Here is a 20292-nt window from a genome sequence, read left to right as displayed (position 1 = left end):
TAATCTTTAAAATGCTGTCATTCATAACTATTGCAAATCTTTTTAAATAAAGAAAAAAGTACATGTCGGGTAATTATAAAATAGTTATTACATAGTCTACAGGAGGGAGGAGAAAGAGGGAGGGAGAGAGTTGAAAGCAAAATGGATTTACCAGAAAGTTTTGAAACGTTCACAACTCACAAAAATTAATGGTGAATCATGGGTCAAAATTTCTTGCTCTATGGGAGCATGTGTGTATATATAACTGATTTAGTTTGTTGTAGAGGGAAAACTAACACACTATTGTAAAACAATTATACTCCAATAAAGATGTTAAAAAGAAAAAAAAAAAATTTCTTGCTCTAGAATATTTAGAGGAAATGCTGATAGCTAAACAAAATGCAGATGAATCTTGGGTTGAAAAATAAGAATGTGAAGAAAAAGCACAATGCTGATATATATGTATGTGGAGGGCATACTTCAGAAATGTTCAAAACCAGCTGTTAATGAATTTTCTACTGGGTCTGCTGTAAATGTGCAGGGAGATACAGTATTAGAATGGATCTGGGATTATAAATGTAGTGTTAGAAGTTTATAAATAAGATTTGTAATTTAAAACCCAAACATTCTTCATATTTTTCTCTATCATATACCTTTTTCAAAAATGGACTCACACCAAGTCATATCATAAGAATGAGGGCTTAGCTATCCTCCAAACTCCAGGGCCAAATGGCTAAACTTAGCCAACCTGAACTTTGAATACTTATTTTTTAATTCACACACTACCAGAGAGCCCTGCATTTCTAAAATTTTATTGAGAATCTTAGCTATTCCAATAGACATTCAAATATTTACTGAAGTTTTATTTTTTTTAATTTTTAAAAATATTTATTTATTTAGGCTGAGCCAGCTTTTAATTGCAGCATGTGGGATTTAGCTCCCCAACCAGGGACCGAACCCAGGCCCCCTGCATTCTGAGTGTGGAGTCTTACCCACTGGACCACTGGGGAAGTCCCCCTGCAATTTTAAATAAAATATCTTAGGAGCTACCCTGTAAAACATGCTTTAAAAAGTTTAGGAAGTTGTATAATTTTAATTAAGATAGAGGCAGATTATGGATTAGTAGTCATTGAGTGGCAGAAATTGGCCAGATACTCACCGACCTCCTTTCTTCTTCCTGGATAAATATGAAGACTCACGTCCCAGTTTGGCTTGTAGTTCAGTTGGTGTTATTTGACTAGGTTCTGGCCAATGGAATGTGAAAGGAAGTTATATAGAGTACTTCCAGATTTATCTTTAAAACATCCCGATTGACCCTCCTTTCTCTCTCTCTTTACTTAATGGTTGAGTGATGGTCAAGCAGAGGAGTCCATCGAGGCACTAAGAAATAGCAGAGCTGTCATATAGATGTACCCTACATTCCTGAGTCTCTGTCTGGAGGAGAGCCTAAGGAGAGCTGCCCAATCTGTATTGCGCAGGGATGTAAGAAAGAAAGAAAGAAAAAATTTAACCAGATTGTGGGAATCCTTTCACAATGTGTATGCATATCAGATCACCATGATGTACACTTTAAATATCTTACAATTTTATTTGTCAATTATACCTCAATCAAACTGGAAAAAAACCAAATTTTTATTGTTAAGTAACTGAGACTTGGGAGGGGTGTATATTAATAGCTTCTGATATTGATTACCTTGAGGAATATCATTGTTTGTTGGCATTTGGTACACCATTCTTTCATTTTATTTACCAAAAGCCACTGTGCTCAGTATCTCGTCTCTGCTTCTTTTTCTTTTTTTTGGCCACACTGCGGGGCATGCAGGATCCTAGTTCCCCAACCAGGGATTGAACCCGTGCACCCTACAGTGGAAGGGTGGAGTCTTAACCACTGGACTACCAGGGAAGTCCTTGTTTCTGCTTGTTACATCATGGTCTGAACTTCTTATCCACTCCTAGACCCTAGGCCCCGTACCATGTAGGCCATGATGTTATACTTCCAGAGATAGCTCACTCCCTGATCATAGGTTTGAAGAGCTGGCAGAGGGCTTGTCCATTCTGCAGGTAATACATACCTCCATTTAAGCAAAATGATTTCTTCTGCGACAGTAAAACAAATTTGCTATAAGACGCATAGCATTTTGGAGATAATCCCTCCATACACATTCTACATCACCTTTCTTTATTTCATATCCTTATTTTTCATTCCATGATCCATAGATCCATTTTGTTTGGATACTAGAATTTCCTCTCAATATTTCAGAGCAGGGAATTTTAACCCATGATTTACCATTAATTTTAGGTTGTAGAAGTTTCAAAGCTTTCTGGTGTGTTCATTTTGCTTGCACTTATCCCTCCCATAACGTGTGTAAGTAGCTCTATTTTATAATTACCCAGTGTGTATTTTTCTCTTTATTTTAGGGAAAGTTTCTGTGTTAGGCAAAACCCAGTCCTTATTTTCCTTTAATCTCACGCTACTAACTGTATTCACACCACTTCTGACACCAGTTGTGTGGGTTTTTTTCCCCCACACCAAACAATTCTACGAAACACCAAATCAGCTGCGTGTCCCACTATTTAACTCAATTCCAACACCATCTACCCGTTGATAGTGTCAGATCATACTGGTTGAGGGCTCAGTCCTTAATTGCCCTCACCTCCCACCCCTCCACCCCACCTGCACACTGCAGATGCCAATTTGTTTTGGTTGTCACCTGTGCTTCTGACCAATTGGCTGTAAGTTGGAGATTCCCACGACCTCCTCCTTGGGTTCAACAGATTTGCTGCAGCGGCTCATAGAATTCAGGAAAAGAGTTTGTTTACCAGTTTATTATAAAAGGGTTTGATAAAGGATACAGATGACACCCAGAAGTAAGAAATGCATAGGGCAAGGTGTATGGGAAGGGTTTGGCGCTTCCATGCTCTCTCCAGGCATACCAGTCTCCCAGCACCTCCCCGTGTTCACCAATCTATAAGCTGTCCAAACCCTGTACTTTGGGGATTTTTATGGAAGCTTCACTGTGTAGGCATGATAGATCATTAACTCCATTTCCAGACCCTCTCCCCTTTCTTGTGACTGGGGGTTGGGTCAAAAATTCAAAGGTTCTAATCATGGCTTGGTCTGTCGGGTGACTGGTCCCTATCCAGGAGCCTACCAAGAGTCGCCTTCTTAGAACAAAAGACAAGGTTGTCAACCAGGAAATTTCAAGGGATATAGGAACTTTGTGTCAGGAACCAGGGTCACAGACCAAACATTTGAACAAAAGATACTCCTAGTGCTTTTATGACTTAGGAAATTACAAGGGTTTTAGGTTCCTGTGTCAGTAACCAGGAGCAGAGACCAATATATACATATATATATATTATATATATATATATATTATATATATATACTTTCTAATAACTATGGTAGCATTTTGCACCCACTCCCCCATTCTCAGCAAAGAGGGTTCAGGATTCACCTCCTCTCCCCTGCCTGCCCAGAACAGCCTGTTTAAGGAGTAACACGTGTAGCATGAGCTTGGAAATCCCAAGGCCCTCATCTGTTCCACCTGACATTCCAAAACCTCAACAACAGAATCTCTGGGTTCTTCACCATGCTCACCATTGTCAATCTGTAGGCAGACCTACCTACAAATTCTTTTCTCCTTGAAACTGCTCTGCGTTGAACCAGTCTTTCTCAAACCAAATTCAGCAGCAACTCAGAATCAACTTATTTTCCATGCTCTTGAATCTTCCTCACCCAGGGAAGTTTCCGTGTAACCTAAAGGCACAGTCTTGACCTTACCAAAAGCTTTCTGGTACTAGAGCAGACTCTACCCTAGTGGAGTAACTAGAGAAACTACGACAAGTGGAGGCTTTCTCCCAGGGCTCAAACCTAACCCAGATCTCAGACCTGCTCTGGATCCTGGCATAAGTCTAAAACAGCGATTCCCAAAGTTTAGAATGCATTCGAATTACCTAGTGGATACTTGTTTAAAAGCAGATTGCTGGACCTAAAATCTTCAGGAATTTTAATGTATAAGGTTTTGGGTAGGTCCTAGGAATCTGTATTTCTGTGAAGCCCCTCAGATTTATCTGTTCCTGATGATGCAAGGACCATACTTTGAGAAATGTAGATGGGGTGATGTCGGATATCAAGTGACATGTTTAAGATGCCCTGAGAAAAATGTTACTTTGTGTCAAAACAAAATCAACTAAAATAGATTTATGACAGGTTGGCTTTTGCCACTTGAATACATTCTCAGGATTTCGATGTTTGCTCCCTCCTTTGCTTAGAGCTCTAAATATCCTTCCTCGCTGACCCTTGAACTTGGTTTAAGACCTCTGAGCCATGACTCATGCTTTTTGTTACAGGTCCTTAGCTTTGCCTTTCAATGTCTGTTTCTAACCTTATATTGCACAAGGAAATCACCCTAAGTTCCAGATCGTTGAGGGGTGGGGTAGAAATTACTCCAATATCCAGTTCTCTTTCCCTTTCAGGCACAACTGACATAGCATTTCTCAAGTTCCTTGTGGTTGGACGGAGCCATGGGATTAACTCTGGCTAATGAAATATGAGCAGAAGTAACATACATGGGATTCTCCAGGGTCTCCCTCTCCTTCCACCACTTCTTTCTGGCCACGTGTTCCAGATGGTGCAGCTCTAAGCTGGTGGAGTCTTCATCTCAAGCCCTTCAGAGAGTAGGTGGAGCAGAGTCTTTGATTCACATGGAGTGTGTGTTGAAATAAGCTTGTGTTGGGTTCATCCACTGAGATTTTGGGGGTGGGTTGTAATCACAGAAAAAGCAAGTGTGTTCTGACTCATCTGAAGCTGTGTTGTGCTGGAACAGAGTTTGCCCAAGGCCACCCTTATCCTTACTTAGTTGATGGCTGCTGACTGCCTTAGAAAATTAAGTACATATTTAGGCTGGCAGTGTAATAAGTTGTCTTTATTTTGTAATAATGGTTGGATGAGCACCTAATAAACATATTTAAGTAAATAAATCTTTAGTTTAAGATAGAATGTTCCGGGTAATCTCCTCAGCTCTTTGAATCTGACTGGTAGAGAGCTGATGGATTGTTGAGCATGTATTTTTTTTTTTGGCTGTGCTGTGCAGCTGGCAGAATCTCAGTTCCCTAACCAGGGATCAAACCTGGGCCCACAGCAGTGAAAGTGTTGAGTCCTAACTCCTGGACCGCCAGGGAATTCCCGAGCATTTATTTTTTGATATATTTCAAGCGTTCAGATTTGAGCTCATTTGCACTGCCATCGTTTGCACTGACTTCAATCTGAACAGAATTTTCTATATTTCTTCTGGGTCTTTGCTATTACTTAGATGCATAGCCTTAATGTATCTTGTAAATTCAGAAAAACATTACAATCTGTCCTGATAAAACACAATAAAATGACTGAGTCACACATTTAAAAAATTTAACTCTGCTGGGGGTAGCATGAAATACTGGGACAGTCACAGTTCTGAAGAGGCATTTAAATTTGACTGTTGTGGATTTGTATTCTATTTGTCCTCTTTAAAAACTTTCATTGTCCATACAAGGCAAGTTAGGTTGTCTAGACTGTCCTTGTTTTACCTTTGCAAATGCTTAAATTGTGCAGCTGGGAGAATGGCCTCTACATAGATTCTGCTGGAATGATTTTGTCTGATTCTTGTTCCCAGAGCAGGATGCAAAACTGGCCATTTTCTTTTGTTTTTTGTACCCCCTCCCAGCCCTTTCCTCCCCATTCCAAATGATTAGTTTGCTTATTTGGTCTGGATTTTTGTGGGTTTTTTTTTTTTTTTTTTTTGGCCTACTTGTATGCACTCCTAGTCTGGCTGACTTTCTGGGCTCTGATCCAGTTTAGTTTAACATTGTTTACTGTCAGAGTCTTCTTGGGAGATTGGTATTTTAATTAACAGCATATTGATTTTAGATACTACAAAATGTCAGTTGACCCAAAATGTTTCTCCATTCTAAAACTTCTCAGCAGACTTCTCACTGAATCCTAGTCTCTCCCTAAAAATGATGCCAATATATTTTGAACATATTTACATTGTTGAATGTAGTTTTGCTTATAGCACTCAATCAACACATTTAGTACACCTCAGCTAAAATATTCTCCTTACCATAGTTAGCTAGTTTTTTCCTTCATTTTAGTTCACTTATATCACTGAGAAAATCTTTAGCTCCATATAGAGGATAATTACTTTGAATATAATAGTTATTATTAATAACTTGCAATACTTTAAATCTTAACATGTTTATTAAGACAATTTGGTGGTAACTGTAATTATTTATTAAGCTCCTGGTTTGTGATCTCTCAAACCACGGTTGCCTTTTGTAAATATCCCTTCCTTCTTAATATTTAAAGTAGATAATTCTGACTCCAATATCAAAATGGGGAAAATGCATGAATGATCAGATCATTGGCTAAATGAGAGGAGAAAAGGCTCATATTGTCTAGGTTGGGTTCCCAGCCCAGAAGAAGACCCCGAGATAAGGATTCAAGTAGTTAATTCAAGAGGTGATCCTAGAAAACACTGATAGGAAGTGGAGAAGTGAGACAGGGAAGGGAAGGAAGCCAACAAAGGGTGAGTTATCAAGCCATTTCCTCTTTGAGCAACTGGGGCTCAGTCCTGTTGGTGAACTCTGGGAGAGAGTGTGGAACATTCTCCAGAGTTATCCCACCTAAGGGGTGCAACTGAGGTATTTATCCCTCAACTTGGTTGAGGCTGCTCCTGGGAATATTAATTCTCTGATACTTCCCACTTGCCTGGCCCAGCTTTCCACTGCTATGTAACCAAAGAAACACTCTTAGCAGAGTAAGCAACCAGAGGCTGTAGAAGTGGATAGAGATAGATATGGGAGGGCTGCACAGTGTTTGCTACTCATATGAAAAGTTGATGAATTTCACTAATAATCAAATAAGTGCAAATTAAAATAACAATGAAACATTATTTTGACTTTTTATTTTATTTTGTCTTTGGCTGCATTGGGTCTTTGTTGCTGCACGCGGGCTTTCTCTAGTTGCAGCGAGCAGGGGCTGCTCTTCTTTGCGGTGTGCGGGCTTCTCATTGCAGTGGCTTCTCTTGTGGAGCGTGAGCTCTAGGCACGTGGGCTTCAGTAACTGTGGCACGTGGGTCAGTAGTTGTGGCTCGTGGGATCTAGAGCGCAGGCTCAGTAGTTGTGGCGCACGGGCCTAGTTGCTCCATGGCATGTGGGATCTTCCCAGGCCAGGGCTTGAACCCGTGTCCCCTGCATTGGCAGGCAGACTCTTAACCACTGCACCACCAGGGAAGCACTATTTTGACATACTTTTGATATATTAGAATAAAAATTTTTTTCAAAGAGGAGTATGTTGGAAAACTGGCACTCATATGCTACTGGTGAGGGTAAAAGTTAGTATAATCTTTCTATAAGGGCCATTTGGGATATGGATCCAAAGCCTTAAAAATGTGCTTCTCCTTAATCCAGGAACTCTGCTTCTAAGAATATATTCTGAGAGGATAATTACATCAGTATGCAGTGTTCACTGAATCATTGTTTATAAAAATGAAATAACCAGAAAAATCTGAATGTCTAATGATAAGTGATTGGTTAATACCTTATTGATCCATCCAATCCTTCCATCCAATGGAATACAACGGAGTCATTTGAACTGATGAAGTAGAAATGATTACCTGGAAATATTTTCACAATATACTTACAAGTGTTCAAATCAAATGCTCCTGTTTGTTAAAATATGTACGAGTGTGTTGTGTGCATATAAAAAATTCTGGAAAGATGAAAATAAAAATGTTGAAAGCACCTATTGCTGATTGGTAGGAGTATAGGTTTTTAAATTGTTTCCTTTTTTTATCAATATATATGTTTGTAACTTCAGAGTTACTTATAATGGCATTAAATACCATATAACAAAACTAAAATTATTTTTAAAAAGTGAACACATACATAGTTTATGAGATTATTATATAAAGGACCCTTGGGATGCAATAAATAACAAATCAAAAATGCCAGTTTTATAAAATAAAGGTAGAACGGTAATTTACAAGTGAAAGCTACTTCTGTGACCTAAAAAGCATAAGATATGCATCAATCTAATCTTAGAGAAGTTTTTTTTTTTTGTAGAATTGAAATCACTTGATTCTTTTCTAGAAAATTTCCACAGTACTATCTCTTTTCTCTATACAAAAATGTGGGTCATAGTAATTTCTGTCTTGAGTAGAGTGGTAGCTCATGTAATTTTATAACTTGGAGGAAAAACATATCATAGCTGAAACTAAAATTAGAAGTAGATCATGTTTAAAAGTTCATGTATATCCTGTAGCTAGAAATGTGGAATAGCAACAGAGAATACATTTCCTCATAGATCAAAAGGCTATAGAAAATAATGATGAGCAAATGTCATGACTATTTACTGCCTAAAATTAGGGTTACATACATTATCTAATCTATTTCTCACCAAAACCTCTTTGAGGTTAGTACATTATTAGTATTACCCCTGTGTCACAGATGAAGTCCCTGAAGCCTAAGAAGTTTTAACCATTTTTTTTCTACCTCAGCTAAAAAAGCATCCATTTTAGGAATCAGAGATTTTCAGTTTCTTAAACTGATTTTTTTCTTCTAACACTGCACACAGCATTCAGAGTCACAAGGCTGTTGCCCCAGGCTCCATTAGCTGGGTTATGTAGGAGTCCACGTTCCCTCATTGGTTAAATAAACATAGTAATATGTATAGATTTGGGCAGTTGTTCCCAAACTGTAGTATATCAGAATCACTTGGAGGACTCACTTTTTTTTGTTTAATTGAGACGTAACTGAAACATAACATTGTGTAAATTTAAGGTGTACAATGTGTTGGTTTGATCATTGGAGGTCTTGTTAAAGCACGGATTGTTGGGCTCCAGCCCACAAATTTCTGAATCAGTAGGTCTGGGGTGGGGTCTGAGAATCTGCATTTGTAACAGGGTCTCAGGTAATGGTGCTGCTGCTGGTCCAGTGACCACTCTTTGAGAACCACTGGCTTAGGTTCTATTAGCTATTGCTACTACTAGAGTTGGTTTTATTTACCTGTCTATGGCATTCTCATCACAATTTAAATTATGAATTTGTTATTATATGTGTACGTAAATATATATATATATTTCTGTGTGTGTATACATAATATATATTTGAGCTATTTTTGGAACATGTAGGTCTGTTTTTGTTGTTATTTTAAACTGTCTCAGGTTTTTCCCAAATTATTTAAGTCTTTGCTATGTTGTACCCTTGCGTTGGAATCATGAATAATATCTCTAATATGAAAATTATTTTAGGTAATTATTTTGGGTAAGAGTGGTGATTATAGTTAGCATTGTTGGTTAAATAACATAAGCTAAAGACCAACTTTCATTGTGTTCAGAAATTAAGAAAATAATGTCTGAGATGCCCACTCAAAATTGTACATTGCCCTCTAAGGACTGCTATTTACTAGATTCTCTATATCATAAAGAGTGAGAGATGAAGTATTATTGTTATGGAAATAGAAAAGAAATACAGCAGAAGTGACTAAAGTAGGTGCTGCTTATTTGTTCCTCTCCTTTCCTCCAGCTATCCTTGGAACTTGAAAGTAATTGCACAATCTTCCAATGCTAGAAGAAATCTTAGTATCTGGGTCCCAGACTACAGACTCTTCAAGAGAGAAGTGGGCTTAGTAAGGGCTATTTAAGATTTATTAAGCACCTTCCACGTGCCTGGCACTGTGCCACGTTGCTAGGGAAACAACAGTGATTAAGACCAAGCCCTCAAGAAACTGATAATTTAGACAAACAGTCAGAAAATTCTATTTGTGTGATATGCGGTATATCTTCTGCCTGCGAATCCCATTGTTCAAAGTAGAACTTTCTTCTATTTGTCCTAAGTGCACCTTGCTCCAGTTTCAACAGAGCCTCTCTTATCCTATCAAGTTAAGGAGAAAGTCATTTTTTATCCATACCACTCATTAACTTTTGTATCATTTTAGCATTTACCTCTTTCAGACTAAAGGTACTGAATCTTCTAATATTTTTAAATATGAAAATAAACAATAGCTACTGTCGATAACCCTAAAATGTGCTAAGTGTGTTTTCACCAACTAGGTATGAAAGCTGAAGATTGATGTTGATACCTTTGGAGGTGGGCTTCCTCGGTGATAGAAGGTGAAGCTGCTGTTGAGAGTCTGTGGCTAAGCTTCAGGCTAAATATCTTCAGGACCAGGCCCCACGGGATTTCAGGTTCAGATCAAGGACCAGAAACTTCTGATGCTTAGCCTTTAACGCTGAAAAAGAATAAGGGGAGAACATCGTGACCCTTGGGGAGATTTATGTACTCTTTCCTGACAATGGGTTCCTCTTACTAGCTAATATGCCTTTTTTATTTGTAATCATGGAGATCATTTAGCTACTTGAGCTTTCTGTTACTTCATTTTTCTAATGACATGTGTTCTTTGTTTAGCTTCATCCCCTCTCACAGGGCTTTGGCTTGAAATAGCTCAGGAAGGGGATTTCATGTCTTGTAGCTAACTGATTTAGAATCGCCCTTTCATTTCTCACAGTAATTTTTAGCATAATACGTTAATCAAAGTTGTCTCATTTGTTTCCTCTTCTTATTTCTCTGTTTTCACATGGCTTTTTTCTTTTTTGCCTATCTCTTGCACAGAGCCAAGTAAAAGTCCCACAGAAACCATAACATTTGGACCAATTAAAATAATAAAAATGTTAGGACAATATGATATTTTTTTCTAGGCTTTCTTTCCTAAAATATTAATGCCTCATGTTTATGTTGCAACTCAAGGCACTGTTGCAGACATTTATCTTCCTGTTATTCTTAGGAGGGAGAAACACTTATTACAATTCCAGTTTTGTACACGGAGAGTGAATAATTTGTCCAGAGTTGCAAAGTTAGTGAGTGACAGAAGTGAGACAAAGGCTCTGGGTTTTCTTGGTTCTCATCCTAGTATCCTTTGTAATGAATGTTGTTGCTCTTAGTGTAAGAACATGCTTTTATAACATAAAAATCGATAGTTAAAAGAAGCATTGGTTATAGATTATGTTTCCTTCTTGGCAAAAGTTTATATAGGTTTTCTCTAACAATTTCACATGAATTTTGGTTTTATTTTTAGAAAATTGTAGATGACATGAAATCCTATGCATTGTTAGATTATGGCATCATGATTGGCCCACCTTGGAAGATGTATAACGTACCTCTGGAGGTTTGTCCTTCATGCTTCTTTTTAGGTTACTAAAATTTCACATGGAGTAAACCAAAGTATGTATCTTCCCTGGGGTTGATTATTGTTTTTTAAAAACAAGGGGTTAGGGCTTCCCTGGTGGCGCAGTGGTTGAGAGTCCGCCTGCTGATGCAGGGGACACGGGTTCGTGCCCCGGTCCGGGAAGATCCCACATGCCACGGAGCAGCTGGGCCCGTGAGCCATGGCTGCTGAGCCTGCACGGCCAGAGCCTGTGCGCTGCAACGGGAGAGGCCACAACAGTGAGAGGTCCGCATATCACAAAAAACAAAAAAAACAAGGGGTTATGTGGAAGGTTTGAACCTGGCATATCATGGGGCAACGACGTTTTATTTGAAACATGGAAAAATGGTGTCTCAAATCAATAACTTTCCTATCCATCGTCTTGTTCTACCACAGGGCCTGTTGAATTTCAATCTACTCCTTTGAGATAAGACATCTATTACTACCATTAAAAACAAAACAAAACAAAACAAAAACAAATGTTATCCAGTAAGAATGACAGATAAAATAATAGACCATAAAATTTTTGAATTAATCTATCACATTAAATTTTATCTTCTGGGTGGGCTTTGTGGTTAAGGGGGTTTGATAAAAATGAGGTCTACAGTCAAGAGGCTAGAAGCAGCCTGAACTCACTGAGCATCTGGGAGTTGAGAAGGCTAAGGAAAACTAGTAAGCCACAGAAAAATACTCCCACTTTAGGCCATCCTGCATTATTCACAGAAGGTCAAACAATTTGTGAAATGAGAAATGAGTCCAATAGAAGCTGGCATGAAAAGTTAAAGTAGAATATTTTTACCTAACAGAAGTTTATCCAAAAAATATGAAAACACTGAATTCAAAAAGATATATGTTCATCACAGGATTATTCACAGTAGCCAAGATATGAAAACAACCTAACTGTCCATTGATGGATGAATGGATAAAGATGTGGTATACTGTGACAACATGGATGGACGTGGAGGGCGTTATGCTAAATGAAATAAGTCAAATGGAGAAAGACAAATACTGTATGATGTCACTTATATGTGAAATATTTTAAGAAACAAACAAAGAAAAGTGAAACAAACGCATAGATACAGAGAAGAGATTAGTGGTTACCACAGGGGAAGGGGGGTGGAGGGAGGGCAAAACGGGTAAAAGGGGTCAACTGTATGGTGATGGATGGAAACTAAACTTTTGGTGATGAGCATGCCATAGTGTATACAGAAGTCTAATTATAATGTACGCATGAAACTTATATAATGTGATAAACCAGTGAGTTAACTTAATAAAAAACAAAACAAAACATAAGCTGATCGGTTGTAACTGACTTTATTTTGAAGCAAATATAGTCTATTAATCTGTGTTGTCATTGTGTGTAAGGATATTAAATAGTTAATGATGAAATGGGGGACAATGTAATGCATAGAAGATGATGCTTTTATCAGAATGGATAATTGTAAACAAACCTTGGTAAAATAGAACCCCATCCTTCCCGCAACCAATGCAGTTTCTTCTGCTCCATCTAAAGTTTGAGCACAGTTACTTCAATACAGTTCATTTCAATTCAAATATTTTGAGGATTGCTGGAGCACCAGGGCTTCAGAGACAGGAAGCTGCCCAAACCTAGAAGAAAAGCTCTGTGTCTTGTAAAGCAGATCACAACTGGAAAAATCATTTGCAACCTCAGAGAGAGATACAAAGTATAGGGGTAACATTCCTTAGGTTTTCTTTAGTTTGTAAAGAAAATATTACTGGTGTTTGCTACCTTTGCAGAATAGTTTAAAAAGAAGAAGAAGAAACAACAAAAAAAGAACAGTTATGTGTTTGGCCAATAAGAACAAGAAAAGATGCTCAGTGCTATTATTATTATTAGTCATCAGGAAAATGTAAATTTAAACAAGATATCACTACTCACCCAGTAGAATGGCTAAAATTATAAAGATATAATACCAAGTGTTGGTAAGGATCTGGAGCAACTGGAACACTCATACATTTATCATATGATCCAGGAAATCCCAGTCCAAGTCTTACACATGAATGTCCCTACCAACTTTATTCATGATGGCCCAAATATAAACATCCAGATGTTTATCAGCAGGTAAATGGATGGAAAAATTTTGTATATCTTCATTCAATGGAATACTATTCATCAATAAAAAGGAATTAACTCCTGATAAATACATACAAAAAAAAAAAGGGATGGATCTCAAAAACATGCCAAACTAATAGACACAAAAGAATACATACTGTGTATTTCCATTTATCTGAAATAACAACTTCCGTCAAAACTAATCTATAATGGTAAAAAGCAGATCAGTGGTTTCCTGAGGCTGACTGGGGGTTACAGGGGGATTGACTGCAAAAGAGTACAAAGGAATTTCTTGAGATGATGGAAATATTGTACAGCTTGTCTGGAGTGAGTATACACGGGTATATACATTTGTTAAAAATAACCAGCCAATACACAGAACATGGTACATATTGTTGCATAAAAATTATACCTCAATCAAGTTAATTTAAAAAGAAAATTACTCAAAATAAAGAAAAATACTCATATCTTTATGATTTATACACTAAAGTTACTTTTCACAAGATAATTTTTTCATAGAGGATCCAAATTAGTCTCGACATGGTGCCCAGCAGTAAAATAGTGAACACCTTTATAGTTTAATGAAAAGTAGTCCACTGATACTGGGGGAAGCTGTTCTAGCAATTGCTATGAGGTGATTGTTTCTCTGTCAAGCATGGGATACGTGTGATGACTCAGGAGTTAAGCTGTCAGGATTTGACTCTAGCTCACCATCTGCTGACTGAGTGACCTTGGGAAGAGTTACTTAATTTCTCAAAGCATCGATTTTTTTTCATGGATAAAATAGGGATAACAATGGTCTCCATGTTGTAGTGTTTGCAAAGATTAAATGAGACAGCATATATAAAGAGCCTAGGATATAGAAAATGCATCATAATGATTAGCTATTATTTCTGGTTTAACCCCTTACAGGAATATGGAGGTCCAGAAGAGTAAAAACCCAGGCAGGAGCAAGTCTGTGTAGGTACACATCTGTTTGTCCCCTGGTTTTTGTTTTTCCTCAAAATGTACATAAAGCTCTCATGAAAGGAATATTGTTCTCCATTCCCAGGAGAAAGATGGAGATTGGGGAGATTGGGCTGAACCTGAGAGACTTTGAACTAAGAGAAAGCACAAGGCTGTTTTGCAGCACTCTCAGCTGTTCCTAATGATTTTGAGAAGCAGATAAATTTAATGGCAGGCAGCTTCTCTCCAACCATTTACCCTCCTGTCTTCACTGCCGCAGGACCGTTCTGGACCGGGCACAGGTAAAAATAAACCCCTACCAAATATCCTCTCATGCTCATATTTAAAATCACAAATCAAGGATCTGTGAATCATTTTGCATTCCGGTTTCAGATTCTCGCATTATATTTAACTTCAAACTACCTAATATTTAAGATCCATTAACACAATAGAGAATGGTGTGTTTGCGGACAGTTGCTGCTGCTAAGTTTTAAAATGCTTGCCCTATTTCCTTTTTACTTAAGCATGTACAAATTCTGCTTAAATTCTTGAAGTGAAAGTAAGTGGATTTTTAAACCTTTCTGTGGAAAAAAAAAGGATAATAGAAAATAATCTGGAAGATTCATTTATTCAGAAATACTTTCCCAATAGCTCAGTTTTTTAGAATGTGTATGAGGCATTCTTATAGAGTTAACTGGCAGAACTTTAAAACTCTGGGACATGAAAACTTATTATTTTCTTTGATTTGAAAAACCCGATGAGTCCTCAATTCTTGAAGTGTTAAGACGAATGTGTTGTTACCTTATAAGCTATTGTGTACATTAGTTTGCAACATTGGGAAGCAACATTGCTTAAATGGAATGAATTTTCACAATGGAATCCATTTCTGGGTGTTTACTTCCTGAATCCCTAAGATGGTGTGTTCCCAAGGCGATGTGGAAAAGCAGAGGAGATGTTGTAAAACATCACCCATGAGAATGGAAGTCTGAGTATAAAATTGAAGACATCTGTAGGAACAATGAAAGCGTGTGACTTAACACCAATACCCCAAACCAGGTGAAATACTCAGGTCTTTCTTGGCAAACTGTATCTGATAGATGTATGTTATTAGTTAAGTGACTGCATGAAAGAGAAGGCCTGAGTTAGTCTGGATTAACCAACCATGAGAAACTGATTAAGATTTTCCCATTTTGTCCCTTGCTTAAGAACAGATTTTTTTTTTTTTACATAAAAATATCTGGTTGATTGATTGTTTTAAGCAATGTGTGTAAACTTAGATCCTCTTGATTATGATGTAATTGGTGGAAGCTGTAAGAAATTGGAATGATTTGAATGTTACCAGCAGGAAGAACAGTAAACAGAAAAACTGAATATTGGGGGAAATAGTTTAGTCTACTATAAAAAAAAAAAACAAAAAAACCCACTAGACTGAGTTATCTGGATGCTTAGCAAAAGAACTTTGACCCATCAACAGGAGATTTTACAGATAATTCTAGGTCTGTTACTAACATTTAGGAACAAATCACTTCAACTCCCTGGATAGTTTGCCCTTCCTGAAAATAAGGGGGAAGGGACAGGATTTTATGGTTTCAAGCTCTATAATTCTGCCTTCTCTTAACTTAGATGAAATTTTAAAGATGTCTATGTACAGACAGGCAGAATGATGCCTATTCTCCAAACTTCATGCCTTTAATGTAATTTCTCAAACTTTTTATTAATTAATTATGTGATACTTGAGATAAATAAAAGACATAAGGAATTAAACAGTCATTATATTATGATATAAACTGCCGGGTAAAAATGGTGGCTTGAATATACACATAAAATTTCAATCCCTCCTGAACTACACATAAAGGAATTTCTAATTAAGGGCATAAACCTACAATGACAAGGAGAATATGATTGTCTCTCCCAAGTGAACAGTGAGAACCTACCTACAAATCAAACATAATAGACAATTCCTAGTTGAGCTCTTCTTTTTAGGTCCAGGTTTGGTTAGTATTTTGTTTCACATGCCAAGGGGAATCCCCTGCAGTGGCATTATTTTTTATTTTTTATTTTTTAGAAGCTGAAAAGCAGATGCATGTGGGAATTGACTTAGTAAACCTAGAAAAGCCAAATCCTAAACTGATACTGGAAAAGATGAGAACCAATTGGATTTACACCACATAATTCTGAAAAGCCTCAAAACTGGTGGCATTAGGGATGTGTGAAGTGGTGTGGAGTGGGGGTAGGGTAGGGTGAGGGGAAGTAGGGGCTAAACTAAAGAGCTGATTAAAAGCTAAAGAGGATTGTTAAGAAGCATTCAGATCCTGAGGTTTCCCATTACCACCACAACAGCAGTGTGAATTCTTGTTCTCTGGAGATAACAGTTTCTGAACTGGAGAAAACCAGATATAGTTGGTTAACAGTACAGATACCATACCTGAAAGAAGAGGATTGATTAAATAAATGTATGTTTCCAATGGAATATTACTCAGTCATAAAAAGAAACAAAACTGAGTTATTTATAATGAGGTGGATGGACCTAGAGTCTGTCATACAGAGTGAAGTAAGTCAGAAAGAGAAAAACAAATACTGGATGCTAATGCACACATATGGAATCTAAAAAAATACCGATGAACATAGTGGCAGGGCAGGAATAAAGATGCAGATGTAGAGAATGGACTTGAGGACACAGAGGGGGAAGGGGAAGCTGGGACAAAGTGAGAGAGTAGCGCTGACATATATACACTACCAAAGGTAAAATGGATGGCTAGTGGGAAGCAGCTGCTGCATAGCACAGGGAGATCAGCTCGATATTTGTGATGACCAAGAGAGGTGGGGTAGGGAGGGTGGGAGGAAGGCTCAAGAGGGAGGGGATATGGGGATATATGTATATGTATAGCTGATTCACTTTGTTATACAGCAGAAACTAACACAAGATTGTAAAGTAATTACACTCCAATAAAGATGTAAAAAAAAAAAAATGTATGTTTTGATTGCTGAACCCCAGTAGCTCTCTTCTCCCACTCAGCTACCCAAATACTGGCAGCCAAGCCTTCCCCTACAGGCAAAAGAATGAAACCATCGTCTCTGAGAAGTCTGATGAGTGAAGGAGGAAAAACCTAAAGATAGTGCATCAGAAGTTTCCCCACAGAAGGTCCAACCATATCACCCTACATGGAAGCTCCCTCCCTACTTATAAGGAAGCTACACCCAAATGCTCAGAACTTCCAATCAGCTTTTACCTCTCACCTTTAAACACGAGCAGACAACCAAGGATTACCAGACATCCAAAAGAAGTGTCTAAAATAAAAAATTGAAACTAAAACACATGGGGAAAAAAAGCATCTTGGAAGAAATGACAGCTATGCAGAGTAAAGATAATTTCAAGAAAACTAGCATTATCCTGTGAGATATTGTGTCTATGAAATAAGAATAGAAATATATAAAAAAGCAACATTAAGAGAATGCAAAAAAGCTCATGGGAATTTAAAACATGATAATAGAAATAAAAACTTCAGAAGTGTAAGATAAAGTTAGGAATTATCCCAGAAAGTAGACCAAAAACAAAAACAAAAGAGAGAGAATGAATACATGAGAAAAATAACCAGGAGTCGAGTTCCAAAATCTGAATAAAAGAAGTAGAAGTAAAAAAAAAAAAAAAAAAAAAAAAAAAAAAAAAAAAAAAAAAGAGAGAGAGGAAATGGAGGGGAGGAAATTATCAACAAGGTAATTCAAGCACATTTCTCAGAACTGAAACATAAGAGTTTTCCAAATTAAAAAGGCATAATGAAGCCTCAGCACAGTGAATTGAAAGAGATTTACACTAAGCAACACCACTGGAAACTAGGAGACGGTGGAGAAATGCCTTGAAAATTCTGAAAGAAATGATTTCTAAACTCGAATTTTATACCCAGCCAAACTATGTATTAATCAAGTATCAGGGCAAGATATTTTCAGACTCAAAATGTTTATCTCCCAAAAATAATTTCTTAGGAAGTTGTGGGATGATATGTAGCACCAAAGCAAGTAAGTGAATGAAGCAAGAGGAAGATACATGATACAAGAAACAGTATATGCAACTCAGGGGACCAGTGAAGGGACTCCCCAGGTTAGTGGTGAAGGGAGTTTCCAGGATGACAACTGTACGCCAAGCTTAAAGTCCAGACTGGATCAGCGTGACTCAGAGGTATATCTGTCATTGTCTTTTTGACCTAAAAACGGCTGGGTGAGCATGGCCCTGTGCTTATCTGTACTTGGCTTTCTTGGGTCACATACAGATGAAATTCCATCTCTTCTCTTCCTTCTTGTGTCAGTTGAGGATACTCGTTTACCCCATATATAGGTTCTGCTTGGACCTGTTCTTGCGAGCTGGAGTTTAGCCAAAGTGAGATTAGAAGCAGCAAATACAGACCATATTCCTGCCTGAGGTCCAGTACCTGGCCCATACTACACCCTGCCAAATGTCCCAATTGTGGTGAGCCCAGTGTTTCTCAGGATTCAAGATGTGATCTCCCCAAAAGGCTTTGGTAACATCTCAGTGAAGATAAGGGGAGGAAATCATACTGTAAGCATCCTTCTGCAAATTCTCCTTCTCCATTTAACATTATTTTTGTGAAATTTATCTTGTTGATACATTTAGCTCTAGTTCATTTATTTTCATAGCCATACAGTATTCTATTGCTTGAGTGTACTATAACTTATTTATCTGGTCTTCTGTTGTTTGGACTTTTCAGTTGTTTACTTTTTTGTTGTTATAAACAATGCTTCTGTGAGTGTCTTTGGTACATGTCTCCCTGTGAATGTATAAGAGAGTTTCTCTTTGGTATTTACTTAGAGAGGGATTGCTGGATTATGGTGTTTGTGCATTATTTAATGGATATTTCAAAAATTTCCTAAGTAATTTTCACCAATTTTTACTCCCACCAGCAATATATAAAACTTTCTGGTGCTCTACATTCTCACCAATACTTGGTCCTAGTAGACTTATTAAAGTTTGTTAATTAAATGTAAGCAAAATGTTTTCTCATTATGATCTTCATTTTCATTTGCTTGTAACCAGTGAGACTGAACATCTTTTCATGTTTACTGTCCATGCAGGATTCCTATTCTATGACTTCGCTGTTCATACCTTTTTCACATTTTTCTATTTGAGTATTCATCTTTTTCCCTAGATTTATATATTCTGAATAATAATCTTTTGTTGACTATAGATGTTATAAATATCTTTACCCAGAGTGTGGCCTGCCTCTTCACTTTTATTATAGTGTCCTATTTTTTGTAAACGTAAAAAAAACTAAAGTATAATAGACACAGAGTGCACAAATCTTAAAGAATAGTCCAATAAATTTTTACAAATATATATAAATATTATGTATTTTGATACCTTTTTAAATGTGGTTGAACTAATAAATCTTTTCCTTTATTGTTTGTGATTTCGTGATTTGTTTAAGAAATCCTTCCCTATCCCAATGTCACAAACCCATTCTCTTATTTTTCTTCTAAACATTTTAAAGTTTTATTTTTGTTTATATTTCATGGACCTGGAATTGTTTTGTGTATGTGTCTGTGTGTGCGTGCATAGTTTGCAGTAGTTTGTAAATCGACTATACTTCAATTTTTAAAAATTGCTCATTTCTAAATAAATTTAAAAAATTTTTTTTAAAAGAAGCAGTGATCCAGTTTTTTTTCATATGGATAACCATTTGTTCAAGCACTATTAATTGGCCATTGTTACCCTCTAATCTACAAATCCACCACTTTCAGGCATCAAGATTCCATATATGTGAGGGTCTAATTCCTAGGCACCCCAATGTGTCCCACAGGTCTCTGTCTAGCTTTGCACAAATACCCACTCTCTTAATCATTGTAACTTTATCATAAAATTTAACACTGGTTAGAGCAAACATTGCTTTATGTTTTGTACCATAAGCTCCTAGTTGGGCATTGAAGTAGTAAAGCACTCAAGGGATTCTGCAGTCAGTCTCAGGTTAGTGGGGGTGAAACTGTATAAGTTTGTGGTCACAGGGTCTGGCCTCAGTTTTGCCTTATCTGGGTATGTGGCTTT

This window comes from Kogia breviceps, chromosome 2 (genome assembly GCF_026419965.1).
Source record: "Kogia breviceps isolate mKogBre1 chromosome 2, mKogBre1 haplotype 1, whole genome shotgun sequence".
In the NCBI taxonomy this organism is placed as follows: domain Eukaryota; kingdom Metazoa; phylum Chordata; class Mammalia; order Artiodactyla; family Physeteridae; genus Kogia; species Kogia breviceps.
This window is presented reverse-complemented; position numbering follows the sequence as displayed.